General features: G+C 46.3%; 1 protein-coding gene across 4 annotated transcripts in view; it reads right to left on the bottom strand.

Annotated features, from left to right (window-relative positions):
• SEMA4D (semaphorin 4D) overlaps window positions 1-19,844 on the bottom strand; it is a 95,605-nt gene extending 75,761 nt beyond the window's left edge. For 2 of the 4 annotated variants that reach the window (XM_083816535.1, XM_083816538.1), the window contains exon 1: window positions 19,590-19,829. The gene's annotated coding sequence lies outside the window, so the exon portion shown is untranslated. Of the gene's footprint in view, window positions 1-13,599; window positions 13,703-14,460; window positions 14,497-19,589 lie in introns of those variants that run through there. The other 2 variants (XM_083816536.1, XM_083816539.1) reach the window with 2 other exon arrangements.
• Between the last annotated feature and the right edge of the window lie 2,742 nt (window positions 19,845-22,586).

Raw genomic sequence — 22,586 nt, 5'->3', positions numbered from 1 at the left:
CCAGGATTTTACCCAACAGTACCAGAGACCCATGTTACTTATGGGCTACGTTAACAACAAATTTGCTTTATTTCCCCAAATCAGAAGGGTTTAGGTTGGAAGGGACCTCTGGAGGTCACCTAGTCCAACCACCTGCTCAAGCAGGGACGCCTGGAGCAGGTTGCCCAGGACCATGCCCAGGAGGCTTTAGAAGAGCTCCAAGGAGGGAGACACCACAGCCAACAGCCTCTCCGGGCAACACATGCCAGTGCTCCATCACCCACACAGAAAGGAAGTGCTTCCTGATGATCAGCTGTATTTCCAAGGCAATACGGGGTTACGCTTCTGTCAGATTATCTTTTTGACTCGGGCAAGCTCAAGTTCAGCACCCAGCCTCACTACCCTCTGTCACAGACAAGCACTGAAGGGCAGGCAGGATACCAGCTGATGCACCTCTGGGACGATACAAGCCAACTGTTTCCGAAGATGTTTGACTGGCTTTTTCAAGCTTCTTCCCAAAACTTTTGCTGACAATTTCTACAATGCAGCTTTAGCTGCAAGATCCAGAAGCAATGAAAACGGCAGCACAGCTGCAGCAGTAGCACGCAAGTCACTCCAGGCCAACCCCTGACCAGGGCAGCAACCCACTCACTTACCTTTTTCTCCAAGTGCTACCACCTTCTAAAGGTAAACCTCACAATCCTGCATGGTGCCCAGAAAGACTTCATGCACACCTCTCGGTGAGAGACAGCAAAAATCTAGTCTTCTGGCTATTTTGAAGGTGTTTCTCTATTTCTCCACAAAAGTTTCATCAGCACAGCACATATTTTTCTCATTATTGGTCTACCCAACCCATCACCAAAGTTGGAAGCTAAACCCAGTGTAACTACATGCACACTTCCAAAGCCAAATGCCTAGTCAGTATAGTGCAAGCCTCTACTCAGTCACCTATCTGAAATTCATTTTCAAAAATCTCCTCGACTCCTATTTGGTTACATAGCTTGGAAAAATTCCACCTCGATTTCAAAAGTGTCCTTCACAAAGCCACACACTTTTAAGTCTGCTTATATATGTCATGAATCATTTCAGTACAGGTTCTCCATATTAAGCCCTTCAAGCTTGCATGGCATAATTACAAATGTTCTCTCTGCATATTTTTGCATATTTAACTGAGACACATTTCAAGCTATTGCAAAGGAAATGTCTTCGTACACATTTATTTCATATGTTATGCTTGTGTTATGCCATTTACTTCTCAATTTCCAGATAACCTCTAGCATACTGCAGGTGTAATTTATAAACAGCAATTATAATACAATATGAATTGCAACATAAGTACACTGACGGAACATCAGCTGAAGGCACAGGGAACTCCCCAAACTGCACTCGATAATTAAGAGCCTTCGTGAGAAATCCCACGTGGACAAAAATAAATAAATAAATAAACCTCATGGCAGGCCAAGAAAGTTGTAAAATCAAATTAATGGGAAGGTAACTTTCAGCCTCAAGACACTGCATGTTCTGCATGCGTGCCAGACCTCAAAAAACTTTCTCTTCAAACCTGAAACAGGATCTGAAGATGTCTGGGACAGTCCGGAATGAAAGGAGAGCAGCAGTTTGTGGTGTTTTGCCTACCGTAGCATTATGAATTGAGGAACTTGATCACTATTGGTACAATGCATCATTGTCCAAATTACCATTCAGCTGACTCTTTTGCACTGTCTCCACCCTGGTGAGGTGGAGGGGTCACTGAATATGGCGCGAGTGTGGCAAACAGAACCAGCCTGGAAGGCTCAGTGTGAAGATCTCTTCTTTCATGTTTCCAAATCCACTCTGCCAGCAACGTTACGGAGGAAACACCAAACAGCAGGCAACAACCAGCTTCCCTCCTGCCAGACTTTCCCTCCCCCAGACTGCAAACTCCCTGTCTCTCGGCTGGTGTGGAAATACTACTCACATATATTTAAAGGTATTCTGCAGGAGCCCCGCAAACCTCACACCTCTGATGCAGGGGCAGTCCCTGCAGGAAATAACGCAGCAGTGCCCCGTCAGCCACACAGGTGTTTGCACGAGGCCCAGACAGATTGCATGAGCTCAACTAGCCTCTCTTCTCCTTTCTTTCCTGACTACTTCTGAAAACATTTCATCCGCTCCTGTCACCCACAGATCTAACACAAGAAGGCAGATCCTATAATGAGAGCTATAAGATTCCTCAGCTTTTAACTAGTAACTTCTCAAATCAAAGAAACAGGTATAACTTGTTATTTCTTCTGAAGTTCCTCATGCATCCTCGGTATAACACCCAAACTTCAAGCAAATAGGGCCCTTCAGGATCCTGTCCTCCACCAGATTTCCAGACAAGAAAATTTGTATTTACATGATAAATGTAATTACTATAATTACTTGTAATAACATATATTAGTATATATTATATGTTAGGTACAATAATATTAATAAAGTAAAATAATTACTTATAAAATATATTTTAGGAAGGTACAGACTTCTTTAATTGACTGATGCCTTTAAAGTTTAAAGCAACATTTAATATAAAAGGAGAGAACTTAACAGGCATGAAAGTCAGCTTATGTAGTCATTTTAGGTCAGCCTTTCAGGCAAATTTGAGCATCTAAATGTGATTTTCAAGAAGTGTTCTCGTAGCTGAAGCTTCGAACTGCAGATTTATGTTGTCTGCCTAGCTTAATCTCATAGTCACAGTGCTATCACCAAGTCCCACCAGACCAGGTCCCAGAAACAGACCTCATTTTGCATCCGGTGATGCTGCAGCCTTCCCAGAGGCCACAAACCCTCCCCGGGAAGCACCTCTGGAGAGGAATACAACAGGCCGCCAGGCAGATGCCCACACTACTTGTACCACCGGGCATGCCTGCACTATTTGTACGAGCCACGTTAGCTGGGGAAGGCCCTGGCTCCTGGCCGGCGTGCCGAGCTGCACACCCCCATCTGGTCCTTGCTCAGGCTGCCCCAGCAGTGACAGCCTAATCCCACACGTTTGCAGCGCTTTCAGAAGAGATCTCGCTCATTTCACACACAGCAGCTCTCTCCTGGACCTCATTTCACACTGATGGAAGCAAACAGCTATGACCAGGAGAACAATAGCTGCTTTGTTCATGCAGTAAAACAACGCAAAACTGCCCAGATCGCTCTGAATTGCTAAAATTGTGAAGTTTTACTGCGCTACATTAAATAGCTGGTCCACAGAGCCAAGCCATAAAGCTGTTCTTAGAGGTTCCCCTCTCCCATTCACCCTCTCCCAAAACAGATGCCAACTACTTCATTAGCCATGTTTCATTAGCAAGAAAAGCAGGCGGCCAGCTAATATAAACAGCGGCAGCAACATGCCAGCATGGCTTTGGCCACATAGGAAGGGGATGACAACACCACACTGCAGACACCCCCAGTCCCTTCATCACCCCTCCCCTGAAGCCACCATTTTGGGGGCCTGGGGCCCAGGAGAGGCATGGGCCAGGCATGGAGGCTGGGCCAGGAGACCCAGGGGTGGTGGTGGCAGCAGGCAGGGGTCAAGAAAGGCCCCACTGAGCCTCCTCGTGGCCCTGGCGCCTTCACCCCAGCCTCCAGCACCCGCAAAGCTGAGAGGGAAGCTAATTACAAGGTGAGGGAGAGGTACAGGAGCAAAGGCAGAATACTGCCTACTCGAGTGTGTTCAGGAGTTAGGCCCTAGCTAGGGAGTGCTGCCCACAGAGTATGGCCTCCACGCTCAGGTGGAGGACAGGGAAGCAGCAGCGGGACAGACACCAAAGCCAGCACCGACAGGACCACTCCTCCAGCTGCCGCAGCGGCACGGGTGGCCCCATGCCACCACCACCCCTTCGAACACACCTGGGACCTCCAGCCCACAGCATCGCCCAGGAAATCCTCCTCTCCATGGAGGCAGGCCAACCCCAGCACAGCCTCACGTGCCGCCTGCTCACTCACAGCCTGCAAAATCTTCCCCGGGTCCTTTATTTTCTTCTCCTGCCTGACTTCAACGAACAAGCTAATTAAGCACTTAGACCCTGACCGACGTAATGAAACGGTCCAATAAATATACATATATATCCACTAATTGAACACAAGGCAAGTTTCTGCCTAAAGTCTTTCCTTCTCAAAATGCTTAAAAATTCCCCTCCCCCTTTGTTTTCTGTTTCCTACTAGGCAAAGGAACGATGTCAATAAAACCTAACAGCATTGTCTTGCTATTTAACAGGTTCCTGTTACTATGCAAAAGAGAACTTTTGGAAGCATAAAAGATTATTCTGATGTCTGCTAAAAGGCAGGTTTATTCCTGGTTTGCCATTGATGGTAAGCAAAAGGCAGACTACCTGCAATTGAGTTTGGATTTGGAGGGAATGAGTTCTCTTTGTTTATTCAAGTGAGCTTTGGTGATGCTGATAACAAGGTACACTTAAATTAAAAATGAGCACAAACAGAAAAGCATATGCTAGTTATGCAAGATACATTCTAAGTCTCAGCAAAAAAAGCAAAAACACCACCATGATTTAATAGCAATAACCAGAAAAACTAGTAGTACATTCTAGGGCACAACCACAACTGAGGGCTTTTCTTCCACTCTATTTTTCTTCTAATATCAGCAAGGCCATTCTTTGAAAAAAAAAAATACTGACATTCAGCTGCCAGTTACTTATATAAACATAGACTGTTCTGTATATGCCAACAGAGATCACTTCAAAGTTTCATGTCTTCGAAACAGATTTCAAGCTTCAAACTACAATTTTGCACACCAGCCGTGTACAGAAAGCGGCAGCCTGTTCAGCTATAATTTACACAATACATGCATCAAAGGGTTGGGCTTTTTTGTTATAGTTGTTAATTCTTATTTAAGCTGTATGGCAATAGAAACCATACAGTATCTGTACGCAACCAGCCAACAAAAGACGGGTTCCCAGTAGGTCCCATCACAGCAGTACTGAGGTTCTTCCCTGGGCGTTTCTGTTTGTAGGGACTACACCTAACTGTGCCCGAGTACTCTTGAGCTACAGACAGGTGCTGAATCCAGGCTGTTAGTGAAGGGTATCTCTCTGCAACGCACACACAAACTTAAGACCATTTACAATTAATCTCCATACAGACAACGTGACTCACGGTTGGTTTAAGAAACTCAATCTGCTGAGTAATTCAAACAGCTTTATTGTTAGTTGTGATGTAATGAAATCAGTCAGTCAACAGTGACAATGCTGTATGAACCTCTCACATTTCAAGCCTAGATTACAGCACTTTACAAGCTGAAGCAATTATTTTCTGCTGCTACTAAATTATTCCCTGTTGTGACAACTAATTTAGTTGATAAAGAACCTTTAAATGAGCTTTCAACTTCCACTGACTTACAAAATAACCAAAAAATTAATTTCTTACCTGCAACCCAAGCTGCATGGCTGTTCTCACAGCTCTCTTACAAAGACCGTAGCAAAAGGTTGCCTTGAGCAGTAGGCAATGGCCTGAATTTTGTCATCAAGTAATGAGTCTATCACAAAAATAATGACCACATGGCAGCAGCCTGCTGGATATAAATCCCTCCACTGATTAAAACTGGATTTTGGATCAATATTAAAACAAAAATAAAAATAAACAAAACAGCAACAAACAAAACACAATACTACATGAAAAAAGAGTAGAAAGAAGACAAAGCATCTGTGCTGGTCTCAGTAATCATACAGTAGGATGCAAATTAACACTAAATCATTTTATATTTAAGCAAATGTAAAAAAAACTTACGAAACAGACCACTTAGCTGTGTGCAGTCAGCCACAAACATGCAGTGCCTCACCATGTCCATGGTGAAAGCCTTGTAACGGGAGAGTCCAAGACACAGAAATAGTAAAATAAATGTTCTGTGTTTTGTGAGCTCCCCCCCCTCCCTCTCTGGCCCTGCTCACCCTTTCCTCCCCTAGGGCTTCAGTTCTCGGTTAACATCTCTCCAGCTGAAAATAATTGCCTGCCTCAGAAAGGCGTCTGGGACAGTGTCACCCCTTAATCACCAGCAGGACAGCTGAGTGACACGAGGCACTTCCACCTCCTCCCCGGAGTAATCGCACTGTCTCCGCAAGGCAGTACCACGCTGTTGAGAATTAAAATGACTTCAGATGTGGTGCTCTGCCCTAATGAGAACCATATTCCAGCAAGGCCCCCCTCCAAAAGCCCACTTCAAACTACTGCACCAGCTGCCTATTAGGACTTGGCTTATCAATACGGCTACCGCTGAGGGTCAGTCAGTCCAGCCTGCATGCAAACCTCAGGGAAAATCCATTTGCAGAAATGAACCCACAATGCTTTTGGTATACCTCGATACATACATAATCAGCAATAATCAACTGTGTTATCTCTAAATTTTTATCACAGTGTGAGCATGGTAACAAGCCACAGTAGATTTGCAAGTCGTCATGCCCTCCCTGGCAGAGGCAGGATACCAATAAAACTACCCAGCGTTATAAAACCACGGACAGATTTACAACAAAGGACATTCAAGCAGCTCTCTGCAGACATACCTCAGAAAATAAAACTAGGTATCTATTTCTCAGTGAATTGGAGAGACAGAAAAAAAATGTTTGTAGGCATTACCAATATGCTTGCAGCGGTTATACTGAAAAATAAATTTTGTGAATCAGAGTAACACTAATTTCAGCTTCTATCAACTGCTATAGCTTCACTCTAGGATGAAATGTCAGCATCTAGAAATTGTGCGGGTGCATTTCTTCAAAACAGTCACTGTTTCTTCCCACAGCACACTTGAAAGATAAAATCTAAACATGGTCTTCAGCATCCTCACTGTAAAAGAGGCACCAAAATCATCTTTTCTGGCAGGACATGACATGCTTAAATCCCGTAATTGTTTCCTGTTATCCACAACAGCCAGTTTTCTGTCCTTCACATCATTAGCCTTCTCAACTTAGTAAACTAACAGGTAGTCCCCCCCCCCGCCTTCCTTTTTTACCCCATGCCTTTGAGATACACGTTTGCAGCAAGACTTACAGGAAAGCACTCTCAGACACAACAGCTGAACAGTCTGACGCAGCAAGACCACACAGTTCATCTTTAGCTTGCTCTTCCAAATTCTGCTTCTCCTCCTCCTGTGGGGTTCCCTTTCTTCTTGCTCCAAAATACGTCGTAAACTTCCCCAAGAAGGGACCGTGTCTCCCACGTGTGTTTATCTATAAACACTGAGTGCACCAAAGCTCTCCTTCAGGCCCTCAAATGCCTACCTGAACACCACAGCCGTGGTACAGGATTAAAAACATCAATTACGCCTGAACCTGATGGCTTCGGATACTTGCAGGAAATGGAAATCGTTAATTAAGGAAATGACAAACTGTCCTATCCCAGCCCTCAGGTCCCTCCTCTCTTCACTAAAGGAACTACCTAACTTGGTTATATTAGGGTTTGATTGCTGGGATGAGAATTTCAGGGATTGTAGAGCCTTCACATCCTCCTCCACAGCCTCTTATAGATTCAGGCAAACCTCAGCTTGTTGCTACACAAACATTTTTAAAAAGTTCACGTTTCTGTCAAGTGGAGAAGATTAAACTGCTGGTGGTCCACCCCATGCCACAGACACGCAGAAATCTTCAAACCTTTTCAGAAAAGCATCAGAGAAACAAGTGAAGGATTACAATTTAAGAGTTTTAAAAAGGGAGGAAGAAATGCCTGCTTTGGGAGACCGGAAATAAAGAGTTTTGTATCCTTAAAGCGATCACAGGAACACAGGAAACTTGAGAAGTGGAAAAAACACGGTGACAACATCAGCAGATAGAGAAGCCCTGCCTTGCACAAGTCAGTTTGGGCAAGCCCTTAAATGTGTGAGTCAAGACACAAGCAAGCCAGGGCTGGGAAGGGGAAGCGCCCCGGCGCCCCTGATTTTCAGAGCGCACCCAGAACACTTCCTCAGCGAGGAAGCGTGCCTCCACACCGCCCCGGCCTAACGGGGCCGCTGCCACACCGGGCGCCTCGCAGCGAGACGTGCCTTCCGCTCTGCGGGCGGCCACCCCACCGCCGCGGCCTGTCACGGCCCGGCTGATAGACACGGCTCTGCGAGGCTTTCAAGGGCCGATGCACAGATACTGCATGTGGTAGCGGAGCCCCTGAAAAGACCGTCATCACCAAGCCCCAAATCCGCCGGTGCTGTGCTGGACACGGTACACCGTGCCCCTCGCCCTGCACGCTTCACCCTTTGGCACGCACCCCGCTGTTGGATCAGTGCGATGAGCCCGGACGGTCTGTGCCAAGGCGGGTGGCTATCTGCAGCACGTAATCTGCAAACAGAGCAGACGGCTACGTATACATTCGTTGGACGCTGTAGGATCAGGAATTCGAGGCACAGGCAAACGTTACATACAATTCTGCTTTGTTCTACGTGTTGGAAATCCTATGCATGCAACTCAATTTACATAGCTCACATGTACTAGTCATTAAAAGTGAACTAAAATACCTACTTTGCTCCATGAATGTAAATATCTCAGCAGTTTGATATGAAATTTTAGATTAAAACAATTTACAAGCAGTTTGGTATTAAAATTTAAAGTGGTTTTAATTCTAACAAAGCCTGTGGGACATAATTGTGTTTATAAGCAAAGCATCAGCTACGCTTTTTATCAACTGCTTTGAAGTAGACGAAGTGAAACATAAAGAATTAAAACTAAATTGTATTTTAGCTACTGCTTTTCTCTTTGAATGAGCAGAAGTAATCATCTGTTTTTATTACAGTTTTGGCCTTTGCATTCTTATACTCGATACAACCCAGGAAACAATAAAGCTGTTTGTTCTAGTACAGGCAGTACCCACCTGACATGTTCTTGTTCACAGCAGTACAAATAGTTCCATCGATGCACTTTCAAAAAATGACTGGTAGAAAAAAAATGCAGTGGCTTAAAACTCTGTATTTTTTCCTCTTTGAATGCTGAAATCAGTAGGCATCACTATAGTCAATCTCATAGCAATAAATCTTTTTTTTTTCTACTTCCCGTGAGAATCCTAATGTATGCCGGTATCACAAAGTACAGCTTTTGTAATGCTTATGGCTTTACAGTCAATATTTGATTAATTTTAAATCTACCTAAAGGTTCCACCATGAAGAGAGGGAACTCCACAGGCATTAAAGAATCAACATATCCATAGAGCCTGAATAGATAAGTATACCATTTTAGTATCAACACCACATTTACAATTTTAAAGGGTATGAAGTCTTTAAACTAAAGAATTCAACAACTCACATGCATGTAACCACAAAGGATTTTCATTAGCATAAAAAAAGCCTTAAAACAAACTCCTGAAGTCATTTGAGCGCATCTGAGGGCCTTCTTCAGTCTGTGCAGCAATCACAACCCGACATGAACACCTAAGCAGCCTATGTTTTCTTGGTGTTGTTGGCTGTAATGAAAGCACTACATTAAAAATCTACATTGCTTTTTGCAGACTCAGAGCTAAATCACTAAGAATATTTCAGAAGTCAACAGAAAAATATGCAAATTCTGAACAACACTATCTCAGATAGGTACATCTGTTCCTGTCGAGCTCTACCCAGACACTTCAGGATCTGGATGCCCTCCCTGATCACCCCGACTTCCCAAATGTTACAGTCTGCACTACTTCAGAGCTGCCGCAGCACACCTGGTTGTGCATGTTCAGATCATCAGAACTTCAAGGGTTTGAAGCTGTGCACATAAAATACTGAGCAAACTTCAACACACACTTTCAATACGCTTCACTTCAGAACAGCTCAGTTCCACATCTCCACACATTCCCATCTGCATTTGAGAACATTTCAAATAATATTATTATGAGCTTGCTTGTGACATAACAGCTTGCACTTACAAAGCTCTTACATGCCCAGGATGGAGTTCTTAAAGCTCATGAAACAATTTTTTAAGACTTCAAAAAAAAAACAAAGTCTTAGTTGCAGATGACAAAGAAACAAACTAACTAACAAGTTTATTATACATAACTGAACACCTGGAAAAAAACACCATAGTATGCACATTTTCCTGATTGCCGCTGTCAGAAATTAGAATCAGGCACAAAAATACGTTTAGCCACAGGAATTGGGAAGGATTTCTTTCCTCAAGCATTGACCCCGTTTACTTTCTGCATGGTACCATAGGTATCGAGTCCTCTCCCTCCCCGATACAGGAGCTGATGAAAAACTCACGGCTTTCATTTTCCGCTGATTAAACACTACAACAAAATTACCCCAGAAAGCAGGTCCATGATTTTGGCCTTTCACTAAAAGCATTCTTTAATCACAACACAAATGACTACCCTCTTCACAGGTGTAACTGGATACACTCACAGACTGTCTTTTATTCAGGTGGAAAGGCAACTTGAACTGATGCTTACTTCAGCCTCAAATGCAATTGTTTTACTGTGGTTAAAAACAAGAGTTGCCAAAACAACAGCTCACGCCTCAGCAACTGAAAAGGAGCTCAGTGAAAGAAATCCACAGATTTCACCCTCAGATGCGTCTTTATTTCGTGACTATTTATATACTGGGACCCATTTTTCAGCTAACTTACGCAACCTTGGAGCTTTCTTTCCTTAGCAGATTGTTAGTGGGTCAACTTGAGCTGTTTGGTATTATATTCCCCCACACCACATTATCATTCTTTTCCGAAATGCTAACGAGCTTGCTTTGGGAGCGGACTTCAACCAGCATGTAGCTACCAGCTTCGTCACTGGCCTGCCACCACCAGCCAAGCCAGCTTGCCTGCAGCACAGCGGGCAGCCTGTATCCTCTCTTGGTCCAGGGGAGTCTCTCTGCTGGCACCAGGGAGCCTGCCCTGGGGCACTTCCACAGAGACCTGACCACGTGAAGCTCAAACCCAGCCTCTCCCACCCTGCTTGCACAGCAGCCAAGCCTCCGGCCTGGGACCAAACACCACCGTCCCTATGGGAGATGCTGGACGTGAACCTCTGGGAACATCAGCTTCGTTCTGCTCAGCATTGCCTTCCCCTCCATACACAGAGAGGCTGCATGAGGGAACCCGCAGAGTGCACTGCTGCAATGCAAAACCCACAACTACACCGCTGCTGAACGAGCCGTCACCGCGTCACACCACGCTGCTGCAAATCTTACAGATTGCAAGTCCTTTAAGACTTGTCCACACAGCAAAATTTTAAGCCAAACAGCTTCAGAGACCCTGAACCAGCTCCACTCATATCTGAGGGAGGAAGTGTTCAAGGCCAGGTTGGATGGGGCTTTGGACAGCCTGGTCTACAATCGACCCTGTCCATGGCAAGGGGGTTAGACGAAGTTATCTTTAAGGCCCCTTCCAACCCAAACCACTCCACGATTCTGTCATTCAGCTCTGCCCGTGCCTGCAACCAGGACACCACGTCCCATCAATACAAAAGGAGACCCAGAAACTGCGCATGTCCTCAAGGAGTTTAAGCCTGGCACCCCGCTGCAGAATCCTACCCCAAACACAGCCCTGAGGGGACGCCCTCATGCAAGGCACCAGCATCACCCAGTGCGTGCCCCGGTGTCTGCACAGGTCTTCAACCCCCCTTCATCACCGTACACAAGCCATAACCACAAAGCTCCTCCACCTACGTGCCTCCAAAAGGGAAACAACATAAGGATTAAGCAAGAACTTTCACAAGAAGCTATTTGAGCTGCAGAATGGCTGATGGTGTGTAAAAACTGAGAACGCATAGTTATTTTAAAGGTAGGAAGGGATAAATAGGACATGGAAGCAAGACACAGCAAAACGAAAAAAAAAAGCCACTCTGAAGCACAGCATCTTCTAAGTTTGTAAAACATAAAAACAAAGCTGACTCGTCTTAGCACTAGTAACATCCATACATTCACCATACGAGCAAATGAGCCACCCCATCACAAAACAAGCACTGTATCACAAGCATTTTCACATACTGTAGAAAGCATAAGAAATGCAACATAAGCATATATAGCACCAAAAACTGTCCACACTAGTACATACACATTTCAACACAGAGGAGCCCTTGGGCTGTTTCCTGAGACAGAGCAGTGTACTTTTCATCCTCTGACTATTCAGAAAGACAGCCGACTAACCCGAAACCCACCCTTCTGATTCATCAAAGTGGTGGGAAACTCCATAACTATGTCACGGATCCATCTGACACGGTCCTGACATCAGGATGCTCTCTGTGTGCTGCTGCCTTTCAAAAGCGTATCTAGATCCCAAACAGTATGTCCAAGGCTATACGTCACCAGAAAACGTTTTGTTGTTCTCCCACAGAGGCAGTCACGCCATTTCTATCCTCACCTATAGTCAGTATGGATTAGTCCAAAGCAGAACCAAATTTCAGCTGCCCCAAGTAAAAGCACAGAAGAAATACAGCTTTATTTCATCCTTCTTCAGAGCTCCCACTGTGCCAGCCCTGACGTTACAGCACAGCTTTCGACAGCATGACCATGAAATCCACTAGCACATTCAGTATTTCCTTCCATCTCCCCAGGAACGAATCGCAAATAGCGGCAGGTTGGGGGGAGGGTGGGAAGCGGGAAGGATTAAAAAACAAAACAAAAATATAATGGCAGATTATTCCAGCAGTGGGAAACCCCCAGAAAGCGTAACGCCATGCACCCAAGCGCCACACGTGAGAATCCCCAACCCAAACAGGGAGCATTTCTCCCGCAGCACTGCTACGCAGCCATCATAGCATGAACCACACGTTAAAGAAAGTGCATATGTGGAAAAGAAGGAGGGAAGGACGTGGAGGTACACCAGGCAGAAGCATGCCCTTCTACGCAATTTGTAAGCTAGCAACCAGCCTGCAGTTTCTGCAGTTACAGCTTGCTCTTCCCACTAGCATAAGGCTTTTGTGTATCAGCCATTACACTGCTTCAGAGTCTGTAATTTCGGGTCTATCTCATCTTCCTCCTCTTTAAAAACTAATTTTATTCAACACAGAAATAGCTATTTTCCCCAAACACTTTTGTCAGAGGCATAAATCTTGCATAACAGACTTCAAGCACAATTCTGGTGCAAAGTACACTAATGTAAATAAATAGCAACTAAATTGGTGGAGTAATGTCAGTGCAGCTATGATCAAAGTCAGACTGCTATCTCCAGAACATTGCATTTGCCCCGAAATGTCATCTCGAAGCCTACCAAATGGGGAAGGGACAGCTGCGTTCCTTATAAAACCTCCACACTCCAAGGAATGTAAATAAGGGATATAGTTAAAACGAAAGACCTAGTTAAAGCCTTACATTTGTAATGTTTAAAAGGTTTTCCCCTCCTTTTTGTATCTTTAATCAAAGGTTATAAATGTTTAAATGATGGCCGTTGCCATGGAAATAGGCAGGCCAGGATCCCTCTGTGGGAACCTCAAAGCCTCCTCCACCGCCTAGCGCTGCGTAATGACAGGGTCACATTAACACCTCTGACTCTCAAAGCCCATTTGTTGCATGGAAATTAACACAGCTGACTCCATTCACCTTCTGCAGGCAAACATTAACTGCTCCTGCTGAACCGACATCCTGCCGCTTTCGCCCCTTCCCGGACACGCGCCCGGTCCACGCCAGCGCCATCGTTTCGGCAGCAGCAAATCCATCCCCAGCACTCTCTGCAAACGCCAACCAGAAACCCAGAGTGCAATGGGATGCTTCACCTGATCAAAGGCATCGCTCCACGATCTGTGAAGATATTTTTTTTTTCCCAAAGCTACTGAAATCCAACAAATTTGCATCCTCTTCTAGACGATGAAGGCATAGCTATGAAAAAAAAACAGAGGCAGACATGCAGCGACAGGAACTGAACTCTCATAAAAGCCAACAATTAAATTAAAGAACAGAAGACAGGCTCTGAATAATGGTTACTTTTTTCCCCTGGTGACTATCAGTGCTAAAGCAGGAAAAAGAAGTTCTTAAAAACCTCAGTGGAATTCCTGATTATCAGCATGCATCATTAGACGCGCAATCAATTTATGCACATGGGAGGCCCATTTCAGGGCAAATGCAAGCAGATACTTCAAAAAAAAATTTTAATCCAGATAAGCAAATTCAATCATTTGAGAATATCTACATATCAGTATCCTCGTACTGTGAGCAAACACTAATCCAAGATTTAATATGCAGGCATTTGATTCGTATAGTATGAACTGTATGTAGAGTTATTTCATTCAGCCTCTGCCAATGCAGTAGTAAATTCCTCCAACATGTGAAGTGTGTGAGAATCAAAATATACTTAGTTACTTATTTGCGTATTTGAAAAAAAATATTTCTGTAGCATCCACCCTCACTGAAGACAATTAGTCAAATATCTTAAACAACCGGAATGCTGTAAATGTATCCATATGGATGGGGTTTTCTTTATTATTATTATTTAATTCTTCTGGGAGATAGAATTGCACAGAGAGGAAAGCTCTTAAGCCTACAAAAAGGCCTGTCTTACATATTTATCATACAATCCCTCAAAACTAATTCCTGTGCAAAGGAAGTGAAATGAAAAGGCCGTTATGTGTCTCACTTACCTAGCAGATAATCAGGATGACCTTTCAGAGCAGTTTATCAATTCCACTGACACCTGGAGTAAAGACATCGTCATATTCAACTGGACAGTGAACTTATTTCAGTAGGGCCCAGCATGTAGGCTTGTTAACGGCAAATTTTTGACAACCCCAATAATTTTGAGAACAAAAAGATGGTTATCCTCTCTCACCTAAATAAGTCTAGATTTTAACAGGAAAAATAAATAAATGTAATTCTTACTCTTGTTCAATTGACTGATAGTTTTCAGTGACTTTGCCTTTTTTTTTTTTAAACTAGTTCTGACAAAGGTGTTAATTTTCTTTACACCTGGAGTTGTGATGGATGACTCACTTTCTGACAAATGGATCCTTCAGGTAGGGTAGATCTGCAAGACAAATACAGAGGGGGAATCTGTGTGCATATACATATGCATCTTTAGCAAATCCTTAGAAATTATGCAACTGCCGAGCAGAAACAAGAACGCCTAAGTCTTTGCCTCTCGTCACTTTATGCACTTTTTGATAAAAAACACAACAGAAGTGTGGGAGAGAAGAAAGCTCTGCTAGCCCGACATCACTCCAGCAGACTTCTGCATCCGAAATGACAACCGAGAGCATTACTGAGCTTTTGTACTCACTCCAGATTTTCTATTGATGAATTCTGGGAGAAGCTGGGAGGGTGCACTCGGGCGGGACCCCCATCGCACAGGTAAATCTCTGCAGGTGTACCCCAAAGGCGGTGACGCTGCACCACGCAGATGCCTGAGAGGGGTCTGGGCCATCGATTGCGAGCTCCTGCCTGCAGCAGGCTCCTCTGTTTTCAAAGGCTTTGCAGACAACTGTTACTGCACTCAAATCAAATACAGATTTACGGGCAGAAACATCTCACAAGCCACACTGCGACGTCTGGCAAGAATTAGGAAGGCCACAAGGAGAATACAAGCTGCGGCTTACAGGGAAGCATAGTAAATGTACTGTTAGGTCAGGCTGGAAAAAAACCGAGTGTCCAAAAGCCTGTCCATATTTCCTTCTCTCTCCCAGCCGCACCAGCAGGTCCGGTGGGAGGCATACCCTCCTTCCACAAACCGTGTCTTTCCAGCACCCCAAAAAGGTGGTTTCACCGAGCGGGCATGTTCTCCTTGTGCTAACAGCTGGGGCTTCGCTTGCCATAGGTGATCCAATACGCAGCTCCTGAATAAACTCAAGCACTTACGGATAAGGTAAAGCGCACAGAAGGTTATTTTTAATATACAATATTGATGCATGTTCTTTTCGCTCCGGATTAAGAAGCGGCTAGAGATCCAGAGAACAAGCCAGCGCTACCCACGTGCACGTGACAGCTTCACACACCACCGGGCACAGCAGGTTTATTCTTTCCTACTTCCACAGGTTGCAACAGAACACATTTCACAGAGTTAAATTACCACATCTCACGTGTCCTCACAGAAACTTCATACAGCCTATGCTATTACTAAATGATGTAAGAAACAGCTAGCTGCTTCTGAAGCCATTCCAACTTGGGAGTTTAACCACTGCAAGCCTAAGGAAAGCCAAGCACAACCTCACTGATCTGGTTTATGACATACATTCATAGGACACTTCTTTGAGGACAAAGTCTGCATAGTTCCACTCTCCCCAAAGCACATCAAATTTAAAATGAGAATTGAAACATAAATCCAAGACCTTTCACATCTCCAGGCCTCTCCCCTACATCCTGCATTGTTTTTCCAGTAACAGCCAATTATAATGTATTATCTCTTTCAGTGAAAATGAGAACAAAGACATTCTTTAAAAAGAAAAAAAATTAGCCTCCACTTTTCTATGCGTCCCTTTGTATATACAATGACAAAGTTCAGAGAGCATCATTTGTTTATGAAAAAAAATCAAGCACAACTGAGCATATACATATAAAAAGCAATCATCTGGGGCACAAATAATGCCTGCTTTATATCAGGGGAAGGAGGAAAAACTCAGCAGAAACACAGCTACAGGCTGCCCTGGAAAACCACTCCCGAACAAAGCGAGAACTATAATCACGTTTCATGCATTTCTCCCCCTTTTCCTCCCGCCCCGCCACTCGCGGGGCAGGCGGTACCTCCCCAAGGCGCCTCGCCTTGCTCCTGCAGTCCCCCTCCCGCATGAGGGCGAAGGGCTTGCAGGAGCTCCTGCTCCCCTGCCCGCTCTCCCAGCAGAAACACACGCCTCTATACGCCCTGCCCCGCTTTGCGCATCATCTTCTGTCCCCCAGCCCAGCGAGCAGATGCACTCAGGACCCCTTGGATTCCCAGCCCAATAACCCCAGGCGCTCCCGGTCACCTCCATGGAAGAGCTCCATCACGTACAAGTCCAGCGGGCACGCACATCACCCTCTTCCTCCTCCTCCTCCTCACGGCACCGAAAGCATGCTCTGAGGACAGCCGCAGACAAGTGGCACGCAGCCGGCCTGCCCTCGCAACGAGGCCAACAGGTACTGATTTTGCAGCACGGCGTTCAATCCTCTTTGGCCTGCCTCATATATAGGCTAATACTAATTTTTTAAGAGGATCAAGGCAGAAAGTGCCTCACGGATAATGGGTTCACTGCTGTACACGAACGGAGAGAAAGAGAAACAAGTGGAAGAGGCAGGAAAGACTGCAAGATCATTATTTCCATATCGTTAACAAACTTGGGCAAAACCTGATACAAGGTTTTCAATTAACTTTATTTATTGCCCTCAGAAGACTTTCTTATCTGCTCACACTGATAGCCCAAGTTCGTGTTAATTTGCCACCTGTTTTGTTTCCCCTTAGTACTTGTAGACTATGTACTTATAGCTCAAGTGTGCTGCTTTGTGCTTTGAAACACCTACCGTCAAAAACATGGGATCTGCAGTGCTGCCAACATGCATGCCCCCTCACAGCAAATATTATATAAAAATATATATTTACATATTTTTTCCTACCCCTCTCACTCTCCTCCCTATTCACAAAGTGCCAACAGGATCAAAAATAAATGTCTGTTTATTGATTCATGCCATTTTCCGAAATCTGCCCGTGCTGCCAGTCCTGCTAGCTCTCCAGGCGGCAGGGCATCAGCATCCTTTCAGCACTCGCAGGCTCCACGAGGCATGGGATGCCAAAAAGCCACTCTGCGGCCGCTTTGTCCCCCTGGAACTCAAGACCCTGGAGAAACCAGCAGGACCTCCCCTGCTCTTTTTGATACGCTTCCACCCATCTTCCTTAGAGGCTCAGAGCATAGGGCTGCGTAAAGCCAGGTGACGACAGCCTTACAAAAAGCTTCATCATCATCATCATCAGAGAAACAGAGAGTGAGAAAGGATGAGGGGCAGAGCTTCAGAGAGAGCACAACCAGGTGCGGAAGGCAGGAGCACGTACAGGTGTGCCCCTCGTGGGCCAGCCAGCCGCCCAGCTGGGCACGCCTTTCTGCAGCACGTAGCAGCAGGGGACCAGGCACAACACACAACATCCCCGAGGTGTTCGGTATCACCACAGTAATGAAGACTGAACGCTCATCTTAAACTTCCAGAACAGGAATTTATATGCAGGCGCTAAAATAAGAGAAAGAACCTGTGAAGGATGCACAAGGGAAGTTTATGATCTGCTTCCCTTCTTTTTGTTGCCACCCCTAAAACACCACCCTCTCTGTCATGTGCTACCAGGAACACACTCCTCTGTTTCATGAGTTTTTCCAAAACTAAGCCATGGTGAAGAATTATCTTGCGGCTGTGTCTTTAATTAAACTTTAGAGGAAGGCGTAGTAGGGTAGCATCCATTCACATATAACACTTCCATGGTCACACGCCTTCAGAAATGACTTCTCAACTCATTTAAATCGCAGAATAATTTGAGTTTTTGCAAGATCCAACATTTGGAAGCATCAAAGGCTTACAAGAAGTGTTACTAAACCTTGGCAATTACATCTTCCTTCCCTCACCACTATCCATTTCAAGCTACCTTTGCATAGCACAAGCAGGGATAACCCATCTCATCCTTGAACTCTGATGAGAAATGACTTGCTATGGATCTACGCAACCCGGCGACAGGGCATCAGCCCGACCCTCACCCTCACGGGACCTCAGCCTACGTGTTATAACGCCGCACCGGCGCGCAGCTGCAGCCATGCAGGCGGGCTCAGGAAAGGTTATCGAGTGTTTCGTGTGACAGCTGTTTGCACTGGGGGAGGAGAGGACCTCGATTCATAACACCAGCGAAGGGAAGGCAGCGCAGCACATCAGGGGACACCTCCGAGCACACCTGTACACACACTGCCCAGAAAAGCTGCGAATCGGCCCCGCAGCTCTGAACCAGATCCGTCCTCAAACGCTGACAGCACATGCTGCTTTCACTGGGGAAGGAGCTACCACCCTCCCCACCAGCCACCCAGGCCTTTTGTTTCTTTTTCAAACAACACAAAAAGGAGACAGAAAATTCAGCAGCGGACCTGTCTGGGTAAGCGTGAGTGCAGGCAGCTTTTGCCAACACCCTCAGCGCATCTCCTGGTGCACACAGCATAACTGCTTTTGGGGGGTGTGTGCATTATTTGCTCTTCTGGCCAAGCAGTCCCACTGGAGGCAGGCTTCATCTGCCAACACCGCTCCACACCAGCAAAGCCTGGTTTCTTCCCTTGACCAGCATGCACGCAGACACCTTGCCGCCTTGCTGCTCGCTTGCTTCTGGGGGCAGCGGAGCTGCCTGAAGGGCGCCGAGCACCCACCCACACCCTGCCAACGCCACCTCATGTCCCGTGGGGCTGGGGTCGTGCGGGCCTTGCAGGGGGGCAAGCACAGACAGATGGCACCGGTGGGAGCAGGAGGAGGGCAGGGAGGTGTCTGGGAGCACAGCCGGCAAGAAGGCGCCGGGGAGCCGCGGGCTGGCTCCCGCACGGGGGGCCAACAAGTGCCCGCCTGGGGTGGCAGCCACGAAATGGAGACGGGCTCTCACGGAGCCTCGTCCCGCCGGGCGCCCGCAGCAGGGAGGGGACACCCGGGGACACCCGGGGACACCGCGGGGCGAGCAGCAGCCGCCCGGCCGCCCCCCCCCCCCCGCCCCTCGGCGGCCGCAGCAGGTGCAGCGCCCCCGGCCCACGCGTGCCCGTGGACGGGGGGGCTCCCCGACACAGGCCCCGGCACCCACCTCGGCTCGGCCCGGCGGCTGCGACCGCCCTGCTCCGGCTCCGGCTCCGGCTGCGGCTCCTCCGTGTCCGAGCCCTGTCTCCTACGGCGGCCCCGCAGCCTGCCCCCCGCGCCGGGCGCTGCTACCTGCGGCGGCGCGGAGCCGAGCGGGGCTGGGCTGGGCCGGGCCGGGCTGCGGGGGGTGTGTGGGGGCTGCCCGCGCCCGCCTCGCCCGGCCCCCGCCCGCCTCGGCGCCTCCCCGCCGCGGGGTGGGCCCCGGCAGCCCCCTCCTCCTCGCGGCGGCGGGGGCGAGGGGCGAGGAGGAGGAGGAGGAGGAGAGGGGGAGGGCCCGGTGCCCGCGTGTAACAAGTTTGGGTTGCCCCGCAGTATGGCGGCCGCCCGGGTTTTATTTTTATTCCCCCCGTACGGCGACAGGCTAGGTCCAATACCTACGATTTGTGTTGGGTACGGCAGAGAAACACCATCAAAATGAACTTACTTAGTAAACGCGGCCGCTTGCAGCGCAGTCGTGGTGCTTAACCCCAGCTGAAGATCGTTTAGGTGCAAGGCAAGACATGGCCACTTGGTATTTCGGGGCCTCGGAAGGTGCAGGGTTTTACAGGAGGGTGCTAACAGGGCCGGAGCAGTTTGTAATTACATGGTGTACACTGGGAAACCCGCTTTCCCCCTCTGCATTTTGAAGCGGTCGTTTGTCCTAGGCCAGCTTAATGCTGGGCAGCCAGCGTCTGTCGCACCGCCGGCATCGCTCGGGATCACAAACCATCAGGGCACCAGACCCGGGGCCTCGGGAAGCGAGCACCACGGCCGGACAGAAGGAGAGGATGGGGAGATGCTGTCCTCTGGACAGGGCAAGCAGCATGTCCGACAATTTACCTGTCAGCAGCGTGGAAAAGGATCGCGTAGCTGGGCTGGAAAATCCCCAGTGTAAATAACAGTGGCAGGATAAAAAATCCGTATGGCACATCATATTTTATTTGGGGAATTTGCTGCAATTTATGCCGGCAAACGAGTAAGCTGCATCTCCTCTGGGACTGGCTGCTGGTATTAATAGACCAGCAAAACCTTTCTAGCGTAAACAAGGCTAAGCAACTCCTGAGGGATACAGCTATGAAATGATATTCCGAGGGAAGAAACAAAGATGTTTCTTAATCCCTTTTGCATTGTACGATTTCCAGGCTGAGGCAGTTCTTAGCATAGAGTAGGAAAATCACAGGGGTTTTGTCAGGTTTCCCCAGGGAGCCCCCGCTCTGTACAGGCTTCCCCAAACCCAGAGCAGTACAAAGGAATGGGAGCGAAGGCTAGCACCCAGGCAAAATGCCCACTGCTGCCACTGTCTCTGTCCGGGTTAGATTTCGTGACCTTTAAGAGTGGAGCTGTTCATCTGTATAGCATAGTTTTCAGTTTCCGTCCTCGGTAAAGCTTGTGGAGTTTTTTGGTATGTCTCACAGACTGAAAGGTCGGATGTGAAACAGGGTATTGGTGTCTTAATTCAGAATCTCCCTTCAAGTAAAATGTGTTACCAACAGGGATTTGTTGAGACACAGAAAAAGCCCTAACAAAAATGGGAACGTTAGACAAGCAGCAGTGATTACACCACTCACAATTCCTATCAGTTCCCATGTTAACATCTTTCACAGTACTTAAACACAAATGGCTTCCTAGACACGATGGACTTAAATCTGGGAGGTTTTCCAGAGATCTGTAACATTAGTCTGGATTGCATGTGAACTAGTGGTATAGGGCTAAAGACACTGATCCTCACAGTAATTATAACTGAATTTGTTTTGCTAAAAATGATCAGCATCTGTCAAATACTACATGCTGCAGCAGTGAGATCATATAATGAACAGCTATTAATGAATGTCCAGAGCAACTTTATAATGGGTATTCCAAAGATATGCATGAAACATGCTTTTTAAAAGCTCCATTAAAAGTATAATAAAATATAATCTTCAAAAGTACATATAATGTATGCGGTGAAGTAATAATATGTAAGGAGTACCTCAGTCATAATATACCTAGATCTGAAATCATGTTCTGGGGAATATACACACATGGGCATTTTACTCCTAGGCTAGCTGTATCAAATCTGTGCTGGGGAAAGAAAAAGGCAATTAAGCAAGGAAAAGTTAAAGAAAGCATTAACAACTGGCTGTGCTCTTGAAACCAAAGTCCTTAATTAAGCTCAGGAAGAAACAAGCTGCAGGGTGGAAGATACCAGAGGAGAGAGAAGGGAATGAAGGGAAGACTGAAGCTGGCCCGGAAGCTAGGTCTGAAGCTGGGGATGGGGAAGTTCAAGAGTGAGTGAGTGAACAGGTGGTGGGTATTTAGTAAGTCGGTGAAAGGGGTAGTGAGCGTGTCTGGAGGTTTGCAGACCAATATATAATGCAATGAATAGGTCAGCAGCAGAGTACGTGAGAGAATGAATGGGTGAGAGAATAAAAGAATAAATAGTCGGGTTGAATGTATGTGAACAATTCCAAACAAAGTCAAAGTTTCAAGCTATACTGTTTTATAGCTGTATAGCTGCGATGCCATGACTGTTCTGATCATTTGTCACTGATATCAGTGCTGGAGGAAAGCAACATGCATTCCTAAAAACAACAACAACAACAAAACAAACAACCAACCAACAAACAACCAAACAAAAAAAACAAACCAAACCAAACCAAAACAAAAAACACCACCTTTTGAACTAACAGTCTTGAAAAAATACCAAAGTATTGATTTTAAATGCACTTTATAGTTATGGTAGTAAAAGTAGCTTTGGAAGCCTCAATACAGAAAAGTAAGCACACAAAAGGCACTCAGAAGCACACAAGCACTGTCCAGTATATTCATGTTGCTTGACATTATCATTATTAAAATAATAGTAACTGACACAGCTAAAATTATTTGCAGAATAAGAAAATACCATTAACTCTTCATCCTAGCTAGGAAGAGGATGAGGATGCACAATAGCTTGAAGTGAATTATGCAAGATTATACAGTAAGTCAG

This window comes from Anser anser (genome assembly GCF_964211835.1).
Source record: "Anser anser genome assembly, chromosome: Z".
In the NCBI taxonomy this organism is placed as follows: domain Eukaryota; kingdom Metazoa; phylum Chordata; class Aves; order Anseriformes; family Anatidae; genus Anser; species Anser anser.
This window is presented reverse-complemented; position numbering and strand designations above follow the sequence as displayed.